The sequence below is a fragment of the Peromyscus maniculatus genome, chromosome 10 (genome assembly GCF_049852395.1).
Source record: "Peromyscus maniculatus bairdii isolate BWxNUB_F1_BW_parent chromosome 10, HU_Pman_BW_mat_3.1, whole genome shotgun sequence".
NCBI lineage: Eukaryota > Metazoa > Chordata > Mammalia > Rodentia > Cricetidae > Peromyscus > Peromyscus maniculatus.
The window spans coordinates 65,620,833-65,639,197 of NC_134861.1; positions in this window are offsets into that span (position 1 = coordinate 65,620,833).

Here is an 18,365-nt window from a genome sequence, read left to right on the forward strand (position 1 = left end):
AGCCATTATCAGTTAAAAATTACTTTCACAATATTCAGTCCATTTGTATTTGGCAACTTCAGAGAAAGTACTCTATCATCTCTTCTATCTTGATGATGAGTCCTAAGTTTTGTACCTAAACCACTTTCTATCATGACTTGTATTACCAACTTGAAAATATCATTTTAGACCTTAAAACATTTTCTTACATTAAAAACTTAAGCTTTTATGTTCTTCAACCTTATAAACTTTACATCATTTTTCGTAAATTTCTTTTTGATTTTGGCAACAAGAAAAACCACAAAACTATAGCTATCTCATGTTCAATCCCACCAGAGACCTGAGAAAAATGAAACATTACCTGAGCAAACAGGAAGTGGAGAGAAACCAACTTCCAAATTTATAGAAATGACAGCGAAAACTGGCTTCCTGGACAGTCACTCAAGGCTTCTCTGCAATGTTGGAGCATCCATATTTGACCTACATGCCTGTCATATCTGACAGACATTTCTGTGAAGGACTGGCCTATCTTCTCTTGGCAAATTCCGGCAGTCAGCTTTCTTTGTGTCCTGCTTGTCCAATTTGGATGGCATACTGTCAAAAGTTGAGGCAAGGGCAGTTTCTAGCCCGGGGGCTAACTTTGCCACATTTAACACAAACTCCCAATGAAGGTTCTTCCATGCCCATCATCTTCTCTCAAGTAGATTGGTGCTAACAGAAGCAGGTGTATATCACTGTTATGAAAAGCCTTGTGCTATTAAAATATTTTAAATACCATATTCTGTAGATTTCTGAATTATTTGAAAAACACCATTCCATCTAAAACATATATCTCTGCTTAACTTTGAAATCATACCTAACATGAACTTTGAAATCATACCTAACATGACTTGATTGTTATAGTTGACTGACTACTAACTGACATTTCTTAAGTATCCTAAACTGTTTGTAATAATATCTTTCAAGGACTATAACTTTACATTGCATTTTTAAATGAGCTACATAGGTATAATACCTTGAATAAGAGTAGAAACGTATATCCAATACATTGCACCAAAAATAATCTTAAATTTGTATCAAAATACAAAAAAAATCCCTGTCTATGTAAAACATTTGAGACTAGTAGTTTCTTTTTAGTTTCAAAGTAGATTAAATAATCTAACCTTTTATCTTATTATTCCTATAACCCATATATATATACACACACATATATATATATATATATATATATATATATATATATATATATATATATTCATTATGAAATCTTGGCCTTAGCTGTTGAAACTTAAATTAACCCACTTATATATTCTCTGTTCTGTACATGACCTCTCCTCCATACTATATGTCAAACTTCCTTAGTGTCTTGCTGACAAATTCCACCCCCCTCTTAATCATTCTTCCCATGAATTCCTCTCTCTCTTCAAAAGTCCTTCTAGCCTTTCCTACCTAGTTATTGGACATTCAGCTCTTTATTGAACCAATCAGAAAGTGTTCTAGGTAGGTGAGGTAAAACATACACATATACACACATATGTATATATATACATATATGTATATATACATATATATATAAACATGCATGCACTATAACAATTAGTAAAAAGAAAAGTCATGAATTTTCAGGTGATCAGGAATGGGCATATGGAAGGGTTTGAAGGAAAGAAATGTAAGGGAGAAATGTAATTGAATTATAATCTCAAAATGTTTAAAAATGCATTTTTTTGTTTTTTGTTTTGTTTGTTTGTTTGTTTGTTTGTTTTTTGGTTTTTTGAGACAGGGTTTCTCTGTGTAGCTTTGCGCCTTTCCTGGAACTCACTTGGTAGCCCAGGCTGGCCTCGAACTCACAGAGATCTGCCTGCCTCTGCCTCCCGAGTGCTGGGATTAAAGGCATGCACCACCACCGCCCGGCAAAAATGCATTTTTAAATGTCAAAAATAATCTAAACAATTGTTAAAGATTCATCTTATGAGTATGTTTATATGTTTGTGTGTGTATACATGACAGGTAGCAGAGGTCAGAATTTGTTAGATCACCTGGATCTGGAGTAGTGGGCATTGTGAGCCACCTCACCTGGATGCTGGGATCCAAACTCAGGTCCTCTAGAAGAGGAGTAAGTGCTTTCAACCACCAAGGCATCACTATAGCCTTCATCCCTATAAAAATTTTTATTTCAAAATATAATTTTCTCTTTTTGTTTTCCTTTATTTTCGGTTTTTCAAAACAGGTTTTCACTGCATAATACCTTTGACTGTCCTGGAACTAGTTCTGTAGACCAGGCTGGCCTTGGATAAAACTAGGAAAAAAATCATCCTGAGTGAGGTAACGCAGACCCCAAAAGACAAACATGGTATATACTTAGTCATAATTGGATAGTAAATAGAAAGCAAAGGACAACCAGACTACAATCCACAGCCCTAGAGAAACTAGGTAACAAGGAGGACATTAAGAGGAACACACATTGATCACCCTGGGAAGGGGAAATAGATAAGATCTCCTGGATAAACAGGGGGTGGGGGGCGGATAGAGAGGAGGAGATGTGGGGTGGGAATATGAGGGATCTGGATCATCTAGCTGGGGGAGGGGCAGAGAAGGAGAACAACGAAGGAGGTATCTAGAAATCTAGAAAGAGGGGGCCATTATGGGGTTAGGTAGAAACCTGGTACCGAGAGAGAGAGAGGGAGAGAGAGAGAGAGAGAGAGAGAGAGAGAGAGAGAAGCAATTATATAAGCAAAGGAGGAAGTCAAGATCATGTTGGAGAAACCTACAGAGACAGCTTCTCTGAGCTCCTGGGAGCTCACAGACTCCAGAACAACAGCTAGGAAACCTGCATGGGACCCACCTAGTGCATGTGGGTGACAGTTGTGTAGATTGGTCTATATGTGGGGTCCCTAGCAGTCGGACCAGGATCTGTCTCTGGTGCATGAGCTGGCTCATTGGAACTTATTCTTTATGGTAGGATACCTTGCCCAGCCTTGATACGGCAGGGAGGCACTTGGTCCTGCCTCAACTTGATGCGCCATGCTTTGTTGACTCCCATGGGAGGCCTTACCCTTTCTGAGGACTGAATGGGGGGAGTGTAGAAAAGAGGTGGGGGGAAGGAAGGGGAGGACAGGAGGAAGGGGAAACTGGTTGGTATGTAAAATAAATTTTAAAAAATAAATAAAAAAGAAATCATTAAATTTCTTAACAATATCCTTAAGTAGAGAGATGTCCAATGATTTCAAACTAATGTCATACAGGTGATAATGATATTCTGTGGGAAATTTTGATTGTACATATACTATGTATGTTATACATGCTAGCAATTTTTCTTTATATATTAGGTCTGCTTACAATTGGACCATTTAAGCTGAACACTTTTCTGTTAAGTAGATGAAGAGTTGAGTAATGAATGTGTTAAAGGGCTAAGGAAAAAGAGTAAATAGATCCTGCATTTGATGTTATTGTTATAACCAGCAAAACATCTCTGTGCTTGTCATTTCAAAAAGAACCAAGGAATTGTCCATCACAGCAAACCTCTTTTCCCAAATATTGTATCAGGCACAGGAATAGTTAAAGACAACAATAACAATGTTTTGTATCGCTAACATTTTCTTTTATTTCCTTTAATAAAAATTGTATTATTTTGCTATTTTATTATATTCATTTATTTTCTGGGCTTTTCATTTATATTTAATATACATAGGTTTTGAAGTTATTTAAAAGTTTCCGAACATGAAAGATTTGCTAGACATATAAGTATATTAATGTTCTCTCGTTTTAAATAGAGGTAAGGAATTATCATAAAACATATATATGGAATAACAGCTTGGAAAAATCCCTGAAAACTTATGTCTACATCTGTCCTTCTATGGAGTTCTATCCTAGGCAGCTTAATTTTACATAGCAACATAAAAATATCAACAGATGATAGCTCAGCTTTATTTTCCTTCTTAAATTCCCTTTTCTGTTATGTTTGCAGGACTATAGATGTATTATATGGTTACAATTATAATTGGATAGTATGTTTCATTACAAATCTTAGTAGTGCAAGAAGTAGCTACTATCTCTATAGATCAATTATTCTCAGATTCACAGTTTTTGATTTATTCATGTTAGTTCTTGATTTGGAATCTTCTAGCAAGGTATGTATGAGTGCCAACTGCTTATTTAGAAAAGACAGCACAGAACACCACATTTTAGAATGTCTAATGTAAACCATGCCTCTTATGTAATTAATATTTTGACACTTGTTGTAAAAAAAAGCCTTGTTTGGGTGTTTATCATAAGAAGGGTTGTTTGGCAGTTTGCTATAAGAAATGAACCTGTAGAACCTAAATAATAATTTGTTTTCACCTGCCTACCAGGAGACTTTTGAGTCCTGGGTTTTTACGTCAATGGGCTTTTATGGGTTCTCATAAATTCAATTGATTTGACTGTCTAAACCCAATACGATTAAGAAATGATCAAAAGACATTGTAACAAAATTATATTCACTGAAGTTAAATATTTAAAATCTGTTATATTTCTTCAACCTGGTGCATTTAAATTAACCCTGTTCTCCAATGGTCTGGTTAATAAAAATAGCAAACATGTTAACAAATCTAGAATGTGAAGAAATAATAAGTGTTTATTATAATAATAAAATAATATAATAATATTATATGATATATTATATAATATTATAATATATATTACATTATATGTTATATTATATTACATCATATAATATTATAATATATTGTATTGTATATTATAATATATTACATCATATTTTATAATATATTATATATTATAATATTATATTATATAATAATATAATAAGTGTTTAGTAATGGACACGTTTGTTTGATCTGTGGTCTTCTAAAAATATGCCTGTCCAGTCCCCCCAGGTTACTGTTGAGATACCGAATAATCAAAAAGCTTAAAACAGTCTTGTGATCAAGAAATTCAAAACCCTGTCACTTTTCTATAGTCTTTCACAAAAGAGCATTCCCACAACTACCATTATATAATACTTCATTTCATGTAGTCACTCTCAGACCATGTACGACCTGTTTGGTATTTCTGTATTGTGTACTGATGAAACTCTGTTGGTTTCCCTCCTTATCAATGATGGCAGGGCAAGGTGAAGAAAGAGGTGTCATGCTATCTCCACGAGTTCCTGAGCTATTTGGACATAAGCCCCAAAGTAACACTTGTAGGTGCTTCTGTGATAGCATTTAAACAATGGAAAATTTTTCATCTTTATAACGACTCCATATGCACATACATTTTCAATTTTGACACAGATAAGACGTGATTTTTAGTTCTTTTTCCCCCACCTAATACAATAATTATATCTTCTGATAGGTTTGAGTTTCCATTGTTCAGAAGAGTGGTTTGAACCTTGTCTTTTAAGAATAAGACTATTGTTTCAATTACTTCAGTTATTTTTTATTCAGTAGTTCACTGGGAGGGACGAGTTACCTGTTCTCTATCTGGATGCTTTTGCTTTATTAAATGTATTTGACTGTACTAGTTTCATAATTTTTTTTCCATTTACCATGGTTCACTTTTCCAGTTCTAGGTTCTCCTTTAATGGGTTTCAAGTAAACATTTTATTTATTTATAGAAATAAGTTATTATTGTACATTTGGAGCACATCTACACAAATATACCAAGAAACCTAGAGCATTTTGTTTTTCTATTAAGTAACAAAAACTACATTAATATTTATTACACTTCTGTAAATTTATACTAATGGTCCTGAATATTTTTCACTAATATTTTTAGCAGTATTATACAAGGAAAGAAACATAATCTTGAAACCCAGGTGATCATAGAATAATTATTTGTGGACAAAAATTAACTGAACAACTTTTGATAAGCTGTTCATCTATGCACACCTGTATTAGATTTTTCAGCACTCAGATACTGAATAGTTTTCATGAAGATATGTGAGTAAAAGTATATCTCTTTTTATACTGTCTCTTCAAAGAGCTGACTCTGATTCTTATTCTTTAAATGTTCATGACTAATTTGCTTGAATTTAACTGTCCATAAAGCTTTAAAGATGACAGACTAGTAAACCCATAATGAAAAGGTCGTATAATCTTTTCTATATCTTTTGTCATCTCTGTATTAGACACCATAGTAATACAGAATTGAAACTGATTTGAGCATCAAAACATTGAGAACGAACAAATATACTTTGATGATTTTCCCCTTTGTTTTATTGTTAGTATTTTATGTGTTCTTCAATAGGAACTGGTTATAATTTTAGCATTTTCATGTTCCTATATTTCTTGCTTTAGTATTTATCATATTACACTAAAATGACACACAAATATATTTGGAATTAATTTTACTAGCCAACTAATGGATCATTGCATGTGGTGTATATTGCTAGCAAAGCAAAGGATTTAACACTCATATTCCTTTGTTATAGTTCTAATTTTAAGATCACATATCTCCATCCTCCGCTTTTCTTATCCAGAAAGACACAGGGCAAGGCTGTTGTCTTCTGAGCATGGTTATACACACACACACAAAAAAAAAAAATTCAGATAACAGGAAAGTATATTAGATATCTTCAAAACAATACAATATGACAGGAGAAAAAGGAATAGAAATTCAAATATACAACGTAAGGGCTAGACTGGTGAAATAAATTTGTTCCAGTGTGACAGTGTGAAAAGCAGCAGTTGGAGTCAGACTTAGTAGTGCATGCCTGTAATCTGAGTATTACATGGGAGGATGAGCCTATAGGATTCTGAGACTAGCCTGCACTACATGTGCAGTACTATGTAATCCGGAGCTACAAAGAAAGATGTTGTCTAAAAATGACAATAGCAATTTCAAAAACTGCATTTTGAAATCTGTAACTTTCTTCAGTAGACAGTTACCATAGTTACAATGAAATAAGTCATTGCAAAGGTGACTAGAAAATCATGGATGTGTAAAATATCCTGAAGTTGTATATACCAGAAAGAGATTGGAAAATTCATATCAAAGTTTTGTGAAATAAGGCTTTTAACATTTTTTTTTTTTTTTGGTTTTTCGAGACAGGGTTTCTCTGCCTAGCTTTGCGCCTTTCCTGGAGCTCACTTGGTAGCCCAGGCTGGCCTCGAACTCACAGAGATCCGCCTGCCTCTGCCTCCCGAGTGCTGGGATTAAAGGCGTGCGCCACCACCGCCCGGCCTAACATTTTTTAATTTAATTTAATTTTATTTTACAATACCATTCAGTTCTACATAACAGCTACAGATTCCCTTGTTCTCCCCCTTCCTGCCCCCCTCCCCTTCCCCCCAGCCCACCCCCCATTCCCACCTCCTCCAGGGCAAAGTCTCCCCCCAAGGACTGAAATCAACCTTGAGATTCAGTGATGAGCTAGAAGGAGAGGTCACCTGTGTTTTCAAGTAACTGTGTCCTTATAGTTTATGCCAAACTCATTGGTCCATCAAGTACCTGAACTGAATGATTTCTTTAGTCTTTGGGTGCTCTATGTGGTGGGTAGGCATTTCTTCACATCTCTTGAGGGAATGTTGTACAATAATAGATGTACAAATAGACACTAACATGGTGTGGCTCCATGCCATGGCTTCCATTAATTCCAATCTACAGGGAAGATAAATACAGAAGTGGAGATACTATTTCAGTTTTAAAAAAAATCTATCTGCATTTTAATTTATGTGGGTAATGTTTCTTTTTACTATTAAGAGTACCTTTTGTTTATGATTATTGTTTATACACTCCCAGAATTTTTCCATTTTTGATTATTAATATTATAATTACATCATTTCTCTTCCCTTCTCCCTGATATTTAATACTATTGCTTTATATAGTTATGTTTATTTGTCTCTTATTTATTTATATATCTAAAATATTTAATGCATTTTATATTTTAGTCATAAACTAACCTTGTCCTTGTTCATTCCTCTTGTTATTATTTTTTAAATCATAAACTTTGTTCTAATTTCATGGTTCTGTTTATATTTTCAGTGTTTTTTCACTGTTTCATTCTGGGCATTAGTTAACTTGGTAAAGGTCAGAGGTTCACACAAAATTATTTGTTTGGAAAAGGACACCTTTACCTACAACATGTCAAAAGAATAAGCTATCTGAAGTAAACCTAATTTTGAAGGATGTATTTCCACTAAAATAGTGGGAAACTACGCCTCTTCATTGATTGTTACCACCAAGGTTGCATTAAGAACTTTCATTTAAATGATTACTCTCTTATTTTAACTATGTGTCTAAGTGATATTTCTGAGATACATCTTTTAGAATAGTCATGTTTAAAATACATATGTGTATAAACTTAAATGTATTGAAAGCGATTAATAAATTGGCCACAACTTGTATATCTTATCAGTAGTTATAAAGAAACCTATTTTGGCACATTTTATTTATATTGATTTATTTCTACTCTGTGGACTTATTTTGGTTATAAATTTACTAAACTTGTTTCCAAATAGTATTATTTAAATTCCATTAAGTAATTTTAGTAGTACTTATCCTTATGCAATATGCCAATTTCCTTTTCCATTTTCTTTTTCAATTTACTTGCACTGAGTACCAAAGCAGAAGCCTTACACACTCTGGGCACTAGCTGTTCCAATGACCCTCATGTGTAGTCCTAATAGGTTATTACAACTTTGCTTCTGTGTTCTCCCCTTATCCAAGATGATGTGGTTGTTTGAATGAAAACAGCTTTCATAGGTTCATAAATTTCCTTGTTTAGTAAGCATTTGATGAACTGTTGGGAAAGATTAGGAGGTATGTCATGATTAGAGAAGGTGTGTCCTAATTGGAGGAGATGTGTCCTGATTGGAGGAGGTGTGTTGCTGGGTGTGAGCTTTGAGTTTCAAAAACCCAAGCGAGGTCCCTAGTCTCTCTCTTTTTCCCAGCAATCTGAGGAGCATGATGTCAAGCCCTCAGTCACCTCTCACACATCATGTCTTTCTGCTTCCTGCCATGGTGATGACAATGAACTAACTCTCTGAAACTGTAAGGAAGCCCATCATTAAATGCCTTCTTCGTTTTTAAAGGTTGATTTGGTCATGGTAAAAGAAAGAGTCAAAAGGTGGGAAAATGGAGTCTGAGAGGGTTGATGACCATCATCCAGCAAGTTTAATAGTATCATAGCTCGTTATATACCCCACAAATGTGGAAACACAAAAACAATCAGTAAAGTTTATCAGACAGAAGAATCACAGGGAACTCAGAGCACCTGGAGTTTCTCTCTTGCTGGTATAATAAGCAAAGCATTAATATCTCAGTGTCTGGAATATTTGACCAAGTTTTACATGGAAACTGTCAAGCTCCAGACCTTGCTCCGTCCTGCCTCCACTTCCCTAGTCCTGGTGCTTGCCCATTGCTGGCTTTGCAAACCATGACTTTGTGAAACAAAAGCCCTTTTCCCTCACAGGACGTTGAAGGGTCTTTGGTCCTACTAGGCCCGGACAATATATTATGAAAACATGCTTCATTTATCATTATAAATCTGCTTTTTTTCCCCTGGATTGTAGTAACTAATTTTTTTATAATTATTCATTATAATAATTATTTATGTTATAATCATTATGTTTTGATTACTGTTGATACAGAACATATTTAATATGTATCTTCATTTATAGTAATAGTAGAATTTGAAGTTTGTCTTACATATGTATTCTACCAGATAAATTCTGGAAGAAAATACATTTAGAATTGAGATGTCAGTAAATGTACAAGCATTTTTTAAATGTATTTACAATACTACTTCTCAAAATATGGCATTCTTCTATAATTTTTCTTTTTTTCCTAGCCATCATAAACATTTATGGCTTTCATCAAATAGACACTGATTTTCTTATTGGACATTTTAAATAATGCTAATGTCACATTTTAAACAAAAATAACATTGGGCTTACATTGTATTATCTATTTTTAACGGGAATATTATTTCTGCTCCAGCACCATGACATAAGGAAGCAACATCTTCCTGTTTCCTTGTTCTCAGTTTTGACATTTCTCTGTAGCTCTTGTCACCTCTGCTGTGCCCAGGGCACATTCTTATTGAGGAGGTCAGTCTGGGAGGAAGAAGTCTCACCTCTGTTTGAAAACAGGAAGAGAGAAACACTCCACTGATAGAACACTTAGTTTTCAAAGTCAGAGGTAGGTCACCTTAAATTTTAGTTTAACTCAATAGATACAGGAAGAATAAACTAGTGTATGTGAATTTGCCCTCGTATTAAGGGGTGGCTCCGTGTGTCTCAATGTGTGAATGCCTGTAATAATTGTCATATGCAAACTAATGCATCCTTCTTCCAGGCTGCCTTCTTTAATACATTCTGTAGTTTTCATTAAATGAGTCCTTTAACAGACTCAATACCTATTCATTAAAAAGAAAAAGAAAAACATACTACCGCTCTGAACATTTCTATTACCATGTCTTTAAGAATATATATTTATGAATGGATTTTATTGTTTGCATGAAAAGAGTCTGAGGAGTCACATGGATATATCTCTAGAAAAATGATTATAAAATATTGAACATTTATTTATTGATCCTGCCTCTGTCTATCTCTGTGTCTGTCTCTGTACTTACCCATATATTTTCAATTATTCATTAGTTACTTAAGTGAATGACATACATATTTCATTTGCAAATGAAATAATGTTCTATATATACATATACATATATATATATTTGAGAATTTCATACACACATATAATGTGTTTTGAGCCAACTTCACCCTCCATTTTTTCTTCTCCAATTACTCCCATACTTCCACCACCACATTTCCATCCCAACTTCAGGGGCTCTGCTTTAAAAACCACCTAGTCCATTAGGTACTGCTTGTATATACTCAGATGTAGGATTATATACCGGAGCATAGTAGCTTCACAGGGGCTACGTCCCCAAAGAAAACTTATACTTCTACCCTTACAACCATACACATTTATAGCATGTTACCATTTTTAAGGTAGTGTCAAAGAGGAAACAATGGGAGACAGCTGTGGAGTTCTTACTTGAACTTTACTTGACTGACAAAAATTCTAAACCTTCAAACACCATTGTCATCAGTGTCCTTTTTCAGGCACTTTTTTGATGTAAAAAAAAAAAAATCTAAGGATAGAGCTGGCAAGATGATTCCATGAGCAAAGTCATTTTCCAGCAAACCTGATGACTTGATGTCAAGTCTGGGTAAACATACATGGTGGGATGAGAGAACCAACTCTCTGAAGTTGTCCTCCGAATTTACTTCCACATTTTGAAATGTGTGCATTCATACACACACACACACACACACACACACCACTATGTTTGTAAGCCAGGAATTAGAATACTAGTAGTAACAGTGTGAAAAATGCAAGCCTTGCTTGCATAATTAATGGGTTTTCCTTTAATGCTTTAGAAATTATCATAATTAGGCAAATACTTTCATTTCTAACCCTTCTGAAACAAGGATGCCCATGCACAAAGTTTGTTGCTGAAGTCCTCAGAAAGATTGCTTTTGTCTTGAATTATGAAATAAACCTTTCTGGGTTAATTTCAATGCTATCTTCAATGACACTTGTCTGTGCGGACGTGAATGCAGTGGTTCATGCTGTGATAATTAGTATGAGCCTAATTTCAATTTCTAATTCTACTTTTTGTGTATTTGGCATTATTTCCTGTGGCACACCCTGCTGTGAAGTGTATTCACACTGAGTTAATCCCTCCCATTCACGTCAATATTGAAGAAAAGCAGAAGAGTATATAATTTCACATAAGTGCTGCTAAAGATTTCAATTTTTTAAAAAATACCTTACACTTCCATTTCCCTCTTAAGTATTAAGATATTTTCTAGGATTAAGTCAAGAATAACAATTCAACAATCTGTTTTGATGAAATCATTTCCCAATCTTTGGCTCTTGTCTGTGCTCTTTCCTGCTACTAATATAAACTATTTGAAAACATATCATGAGAATTATAAAAGTAACTGTGTCCATAGGAATCAGAATGACTTTTTAAAAACATATAGAATCATTCAAATATCACTCCACTTAAGTAACACAGTATTCAGAACTTCATAGGATCCAACAGGGCATGATGTTCTTTCAATAGTTATTGATATTTAATGAGAAAAAATGCTTATCTAGAGCAAAATTTGTCTTTTGTCTCTGTCACAAGAGCAGAATGGTCTGATCTCACATAAATCAGCACTAACTGCCTTTACTTTATGATGAGCTCAATAAAATAGGAAACAACTGTGAATTTCTTTTACAAAATGAAGACTGCCCAAGTAAGATACTAAATCAATTTATATTGCTTTTTGTGATTTTTGGAGATCAAAGAAACCAAGACTTGACCCATGCTTGGAACTTTATTTCTGTAAACTTTGGTGACTTTGATATCCACCTAATATCTAGAGTTTCATCCAGTTTTAGAAGTCCACCCTAAAGGGCATTTTATTTTATACAAGGAACATTTTTTCACCTGAGAAATACATAGGTCAGAATTTAGATGTTTTGTGATTTAGGATGCTTCTGTAGGGCAACTGACTGTCTTATTTGCTTGCCTGACGTTGTTACCATGAACAATTTAATTCTGCATGTAATGACATTCTGTCATTAAAAGATAATGTGATTTTGTAGTACTAAATCCCTCATTTAGAATTTTAACAGAAAATATTTGACTGTCCTAAGAAACTGTTAGATCTCTCAAGGGAACTGCTAATAACCACAGTTACAAATAGGCTATGGCAAATGCAGCACTTTCTGAAGGCGCAAAATTAAAGATCTGTAAAAATTTAGTATTCAGTGTTTAAAATAAATATTATTTTATTTCAGAAAAATATTAACTTTATTAAGTTTCTTTATGAATACATGTTCTAAATTGTCCTGTTCATTTCATTAAAAAATCTAGTTCACTGTTTTCTTTAGAGGCAGGATCTCACCATGTAGCCCAGGAATCTCCTCTCCTACTATCTCAGTACCACACCCTCTAACTGCTTTGTGTTTTCAAATAAATTTTAGATAAAGGGTGATTGCATCATTTCCCACTTTACTTTTCTGTGTCCAGACACTGCTTTGTCCCTCCCTCTAAAGCCTCCCCTGATCCCCGCTCTTAAACTGAAAGCCTTTATTACATAGATAGAAGGTCAACCTGTTGAGTCCATTTTTGTGGTTCATGTGAATACTGTTTCAGTGCTGACCACTTTCGACTAGATAACAAATTTAGGGTGGGGGGGTCATCCCTAGCAGAGGTTAATTCTCCCTCTATCAGCAGTAATTTGCTCCCTGTAATTCTTTTTTTAGATATGTTTTTATTTAATTAAAATTGAATTATATGATAACCTCCTAACTTTTCTCCCTCCATCCCTTCCCAGGATGACCCCCTCCCAATTTCTCCTCCTTTCTCAAGTTTATAGCTTCTTGTTCCTGGATTAATGTTGTTACATACATACTTGCACACACACACACACACACACACACACACACACACACACACACACAGCCTGCTGACTACAGTTTTATTGTTTGTGTATATATGGTTTCAAAACTGACTACTCTGCATTCGGCTCATCCCTGGGAGAGGCTAATTCTTCTCTCAGTAATTATACAGAAATAGCTAAGTGTAAATATGTGGAGAGAGAGAGAGAGAGAGAGAGAGAGAGAGAGAGAGAGAGAGAGAGAGAGAGAGAGAGAGAGAGCTAGAGAGAGAGAGAGAGAGAGAGAGAGAGAGAGAGAGAGAGAGAGAGAGAGAGAGAGAGAAGAAATGAATAAATTCTTCTAGAATGGTTGGCCAGGGTAGTCCACGTGATCTCAAAACAATAAAGATATCCAGGTAATTTTTGGTTTTCTGTCAGGGGGTTAAAGCTGACTCCTATTATAGAAGACTACAGTAATTCTAGCTGGATCTGACCTGAAAGTCTCATTTCTGTTGTCTAAATTCCACAGTTCTAGAAAATACTATGCCAAGAGAAGGAAGTAATTAAACAGTCTCACCCAGCTCTGGTACCTATGAACCACAGTTCCTAGTATGATATGGTATGCATGAAGGTACAATAAGTGACTAGTAAGTATGTCAGCGACAACCAATAACTGTCTAGTAGAACTTAAGGCCCACTCAATGTTAGGGAACTCATGCCTGGTACTGTAAACCTAGTCAGCTTCCCTGGTGGGGACATGGACATATGAAAACAATCTATCATGGTTCCTTACTGTACTCTAAAACTTACCCTCATACCGATGAATAATTATAGCCTCCATCCCTCATCAAAGAAATCTCTCTACAACAAATTGAACCCATCAGAGAAACCCAAAACTGTACACAATGCAGCAGACCCTGGGAAGCACAGCCCTAACTGACACATCTGTATCACAGCTTCTGTATCTTATGGCTCTGGGAGCATTGCAGAAGAGGTATGGATGATGAGAAGCACAATATCAGGAAGTCTGGTGTGAAACAGTCTTTTCTAGAAATGTTTACATAGACAAAACCAGCAAGTTGGCAACAGTGGCTATATTAGCGGGCATATTAATATTAAAGCTAAAATACCGGTTAGTTTTTGTTAACTTCAAAGAAACTTAGGCTTTTATGGGAAGAGTAATCTCAATGGAGAAATTGCCTCCAGCATATTGCCTTCTGGGCATGTCTGTGAACTTTTTTCTTGATTAGTGATGGATAGGGGAGGCTCCAGCCCACTGTGGGCAATGCAAGCCATTGGGAACAATCAGGTCAGCTGTTTTCTCCCATAGTTCATGCCTTTGCTCCCGAGTTCCTGCCATGACATTCCTCACTGATTGGCTGTAATCTGGACATGTAAGCCAAATAAGCCCTTTGCTCCCAGAGTTGTTTTTGGTCATAGTGTTTATCACAGCAATATCAAGGAAACTAGGACACTAACTATCAAGTTGCATGGCTTAATTGAAGTCTGATTTGTTTCCCCGGTATAAACATAAACATTTATGCATGGTTTTAAGAAGCAATTCAAATTGAGTCAGGCATATCGATTTCTAACCATTAAGTAACCGTGTCATGAAATTAAAATGATCATTTGTGACAGCCCAAAGGGTACATAGACACCACAAAATAGATTCCTCTGATAATTTTATAAATTCTAAAATCAGAGGATGCTGCAACTGAAGTGAGACATTAGTATATTTTACCTTATGGTATAAACTTAACATATAGCATGGTGATTTAATATAAATGTAGATAGCTAAGTAGTTACTGTCATCAAATAAACAAATGTAACACCTCACATAGTTGTTATCTGTTTGTGTGCATGCATCATAAGTTCCTTAAGTAAGCCACTACTTTATAATTATTTATTTAATTTATATTAACTATACATAGTACTGGGTTTCCTAATGATACTTTCATACACATGTATGATTTATTTTGAACATATGGATCCTCTTTCAGATGCTGGGTTACCCTCTGTTATCTACCGTCTCTTCCAATCTTAGTGATCGTTTCTTCCCATTGAGTCTCCCTTTCTCCCTTCAACTTATGTCTTTATTTGATTTAGTTATTTATTTGCCTGCTTGCTCATTTATTTATTTGTTTGTTTGTTTGTTTGCTTACTTATGAGATCCAGTGATCCATTATCCTTGCTTATAAGGCATGAATGCTTACTAATGGCTATAACAGTCAAGCAAATATGTCTTCTCAAATACAGCCTTTAGTAAAATTCCAAATTACTGTTTTGACTTCATCCTTGTGTGGCTCTTTGGATTTCTAAACCTCATTATCATAAGACAAATACAAGAAAGCCCTATTTAGAGCATAATAATCACTATTATAATGACTAAAAGTTTCTGAAACCATCTACTCTTTTTCTATATTGTCTTTTCATTGTTCATTAAATTAAAAATTTATATATTTAATTAAAAATGAAATGCTCATAGTTTTTCTATGAAATTTACATGTGTGAACAATGTATCTTACATGCACCAAACTCCCTTTTTCTTTAGTTTGTAATATAGCTTAAGAGCACCATTAAGTATTTTCTTTTGATTTTTTAAAAATTTATTTCATTTATTATTTCTTTTATATCCTGACCACAGTTTTCCCCTCCTCTACTTCTATTCTCTGTCCTTCAATGCCCTCCCCCCTAAATTCACTTGTCTTATGTTTCTGTTCAGAAATGGGAAAGGGGGAGGCCTCCAATGGGTGTCAACAAAGCAGGACATATCAAGTTTTAGCAAAACTAAGCATCTCTCCTTTTATTAAGGCTTGTCAAGGCAATCCATTATGAGGAGTAGGTTACCAAGAACCAACCAAAGCAGTAGGGACAGACCCTGCTCCCATTGTTAGGAGTCCTACGAGAAGATCGAGCTATATAACAGTTACATATATGTATATGTAGAGGGTCAGTCCCATGCAGGCTCCTTGGTTGTTGGTTTTTGACTCTGTGAGTTCATATGAGCCAGGTTAATTGTTTCTGTGGGGTTTTATTTGTGACACCTCTGGCTCCTACAATTCCTACCCCGTCTTTTCAACTTGGCCTAATGTTTGGTTGTGGGCCTCTGCATCTGATTCTATCAGTTACTAGATGAGGCTCTCTGATGACAAATGTGGTAGTCACCAATCTGATCACAAGAGATGGCCAATTCAGGCTACATATCCACTACTGGTATGATTGTTAGTTGGGGTCAAGCTTGTAGTTATGTGGGAGTTTCCTTTGCATCAGGTTTCTACTTGACCCCAACTCTTTCAATGCCCGCCTCCAACCATCGCCAACCAGATCCCTCAAGTTCCCATCAGCACCTGCCCCTAGTCAACACAGGAAATTTCTTCTATTTCCCCTTCCCAGGGAGATTCATCTGTACCCATTCTTGGGCACTCCTTATTACCTAGCCTCTCTGGGTTTGTAGAATGTAGCACTGTTATCTTTTACTTTACAGGTAATATACACTTATACGTGAGTACATACCATATTGTATTTGTCTTTCTGGGTCTGGGCTATCTCACTCAGGATATTTTTTTCTAGTTCCATCCATTTGCCTTCAGATTTTCTGATGTCATTTTTTTAACAACTGAGTCATAGTCCACTTCATCAATAAGCAGATTTTATTTATCCATTCTTCAGTCAAGGGACATCTAGGTTGTTTCAAGGTTCTGACTATTATGAATAAAGGTGCTATGAACATAGTTGTGCTGTGACTGAGGATCCTTTTGGGTATGTACCCAGGAGTAGTATAGTTGGGTCTTCAGGTAGATTGATTCTCAATTTTCTGAGAAACCACCATATTTATTTCCAAAGTGTCTGTACACATTTGCACTCCCAGCAGCAGTGGAGGAGTGTTCCCCTTGCTCCACATCCTTTCTAGCATAAGATGTCATTTGTGTTTTTTAACTTAGTCATTCTTCAGGCATAAGATGGAATCTCAGAGTTGTTTTGATTTGCATTTCCCTGATGGCTAAGGATAATAAACATTTCTCTAAGTGTTGTCTTGTCATTTGAGATTACCATATTTAGATATGTTCCTGGTATCTCTGATCTCTCCAAGACTTTTATCATGGAGGGGTGTTGAACATTGTCAAAGGGTTTTTTCAGCATTAAATGAGACTTCTATTTCTAATTTGTGGAATAATTTGAGAAGTATTGGTATTAACCCCTCTTTGAAGTTATGGTAGAATTCTGCTCTGAAAACACCTGGTCCTATGCTTCATTTGATTGGGAGACTTTTAATGATTTCTTCTATTTCATTAGAGGTTATAGGTCTATTTAAGTTGCTTATATCATCTTGACTTAATTTGGTATGTGGTATCTACCAAGAAATTTGTCCATTTTCTTAGATTTTCCAATCTTTTGGAGTACATGTTTTTGAAGTATGACCTAATGATTGTCTGGATTTCCTCAGTGTCTGTTATTATGCCCCACTTCTCTTTTTCTGAAATTTAATAGTATGCAGTTTACTAATTTTTACTTAGCTAACTCTTGTTTTGTTATTTCCAAAAATTATGTTTTCCCTCTATTCATGGTCTAGAGTTTCCTGCCATTTTCAACACAGAAATATCAAAAAAGTAATAATATTGTTTAAAGATATGACCAATGCTTTTCTTTAAAATGGTGGTATAAGTTAAAGGACTGAATCTTAGGGAAACTAATTCATGTATATTTTGGAAGTGTTCATTTGTTTAAAACATTAACTGCCTTTATTTTTCAATTCAGTTTTTAACTAATTTGGTATCATTTCATAGTGCATTTGATCATTGAGCAAAATTGTATTGCTTGAAATCTTAAGTTACTTGGATCAAATTATAATTTAAATTGTTTCAAATAAGAGACCAGCAGATTTAGGAAATAAGACGCCTCAGGTTGAGCAATGTTAATTATGGCAGATATTATTTAGTAAAATATTAGTAGTGTAGATTCTTTAATGAAAATCAGAGATAATAGAAATATCTGAACAGGATGCAGCCAGTTGCCATAGTAACA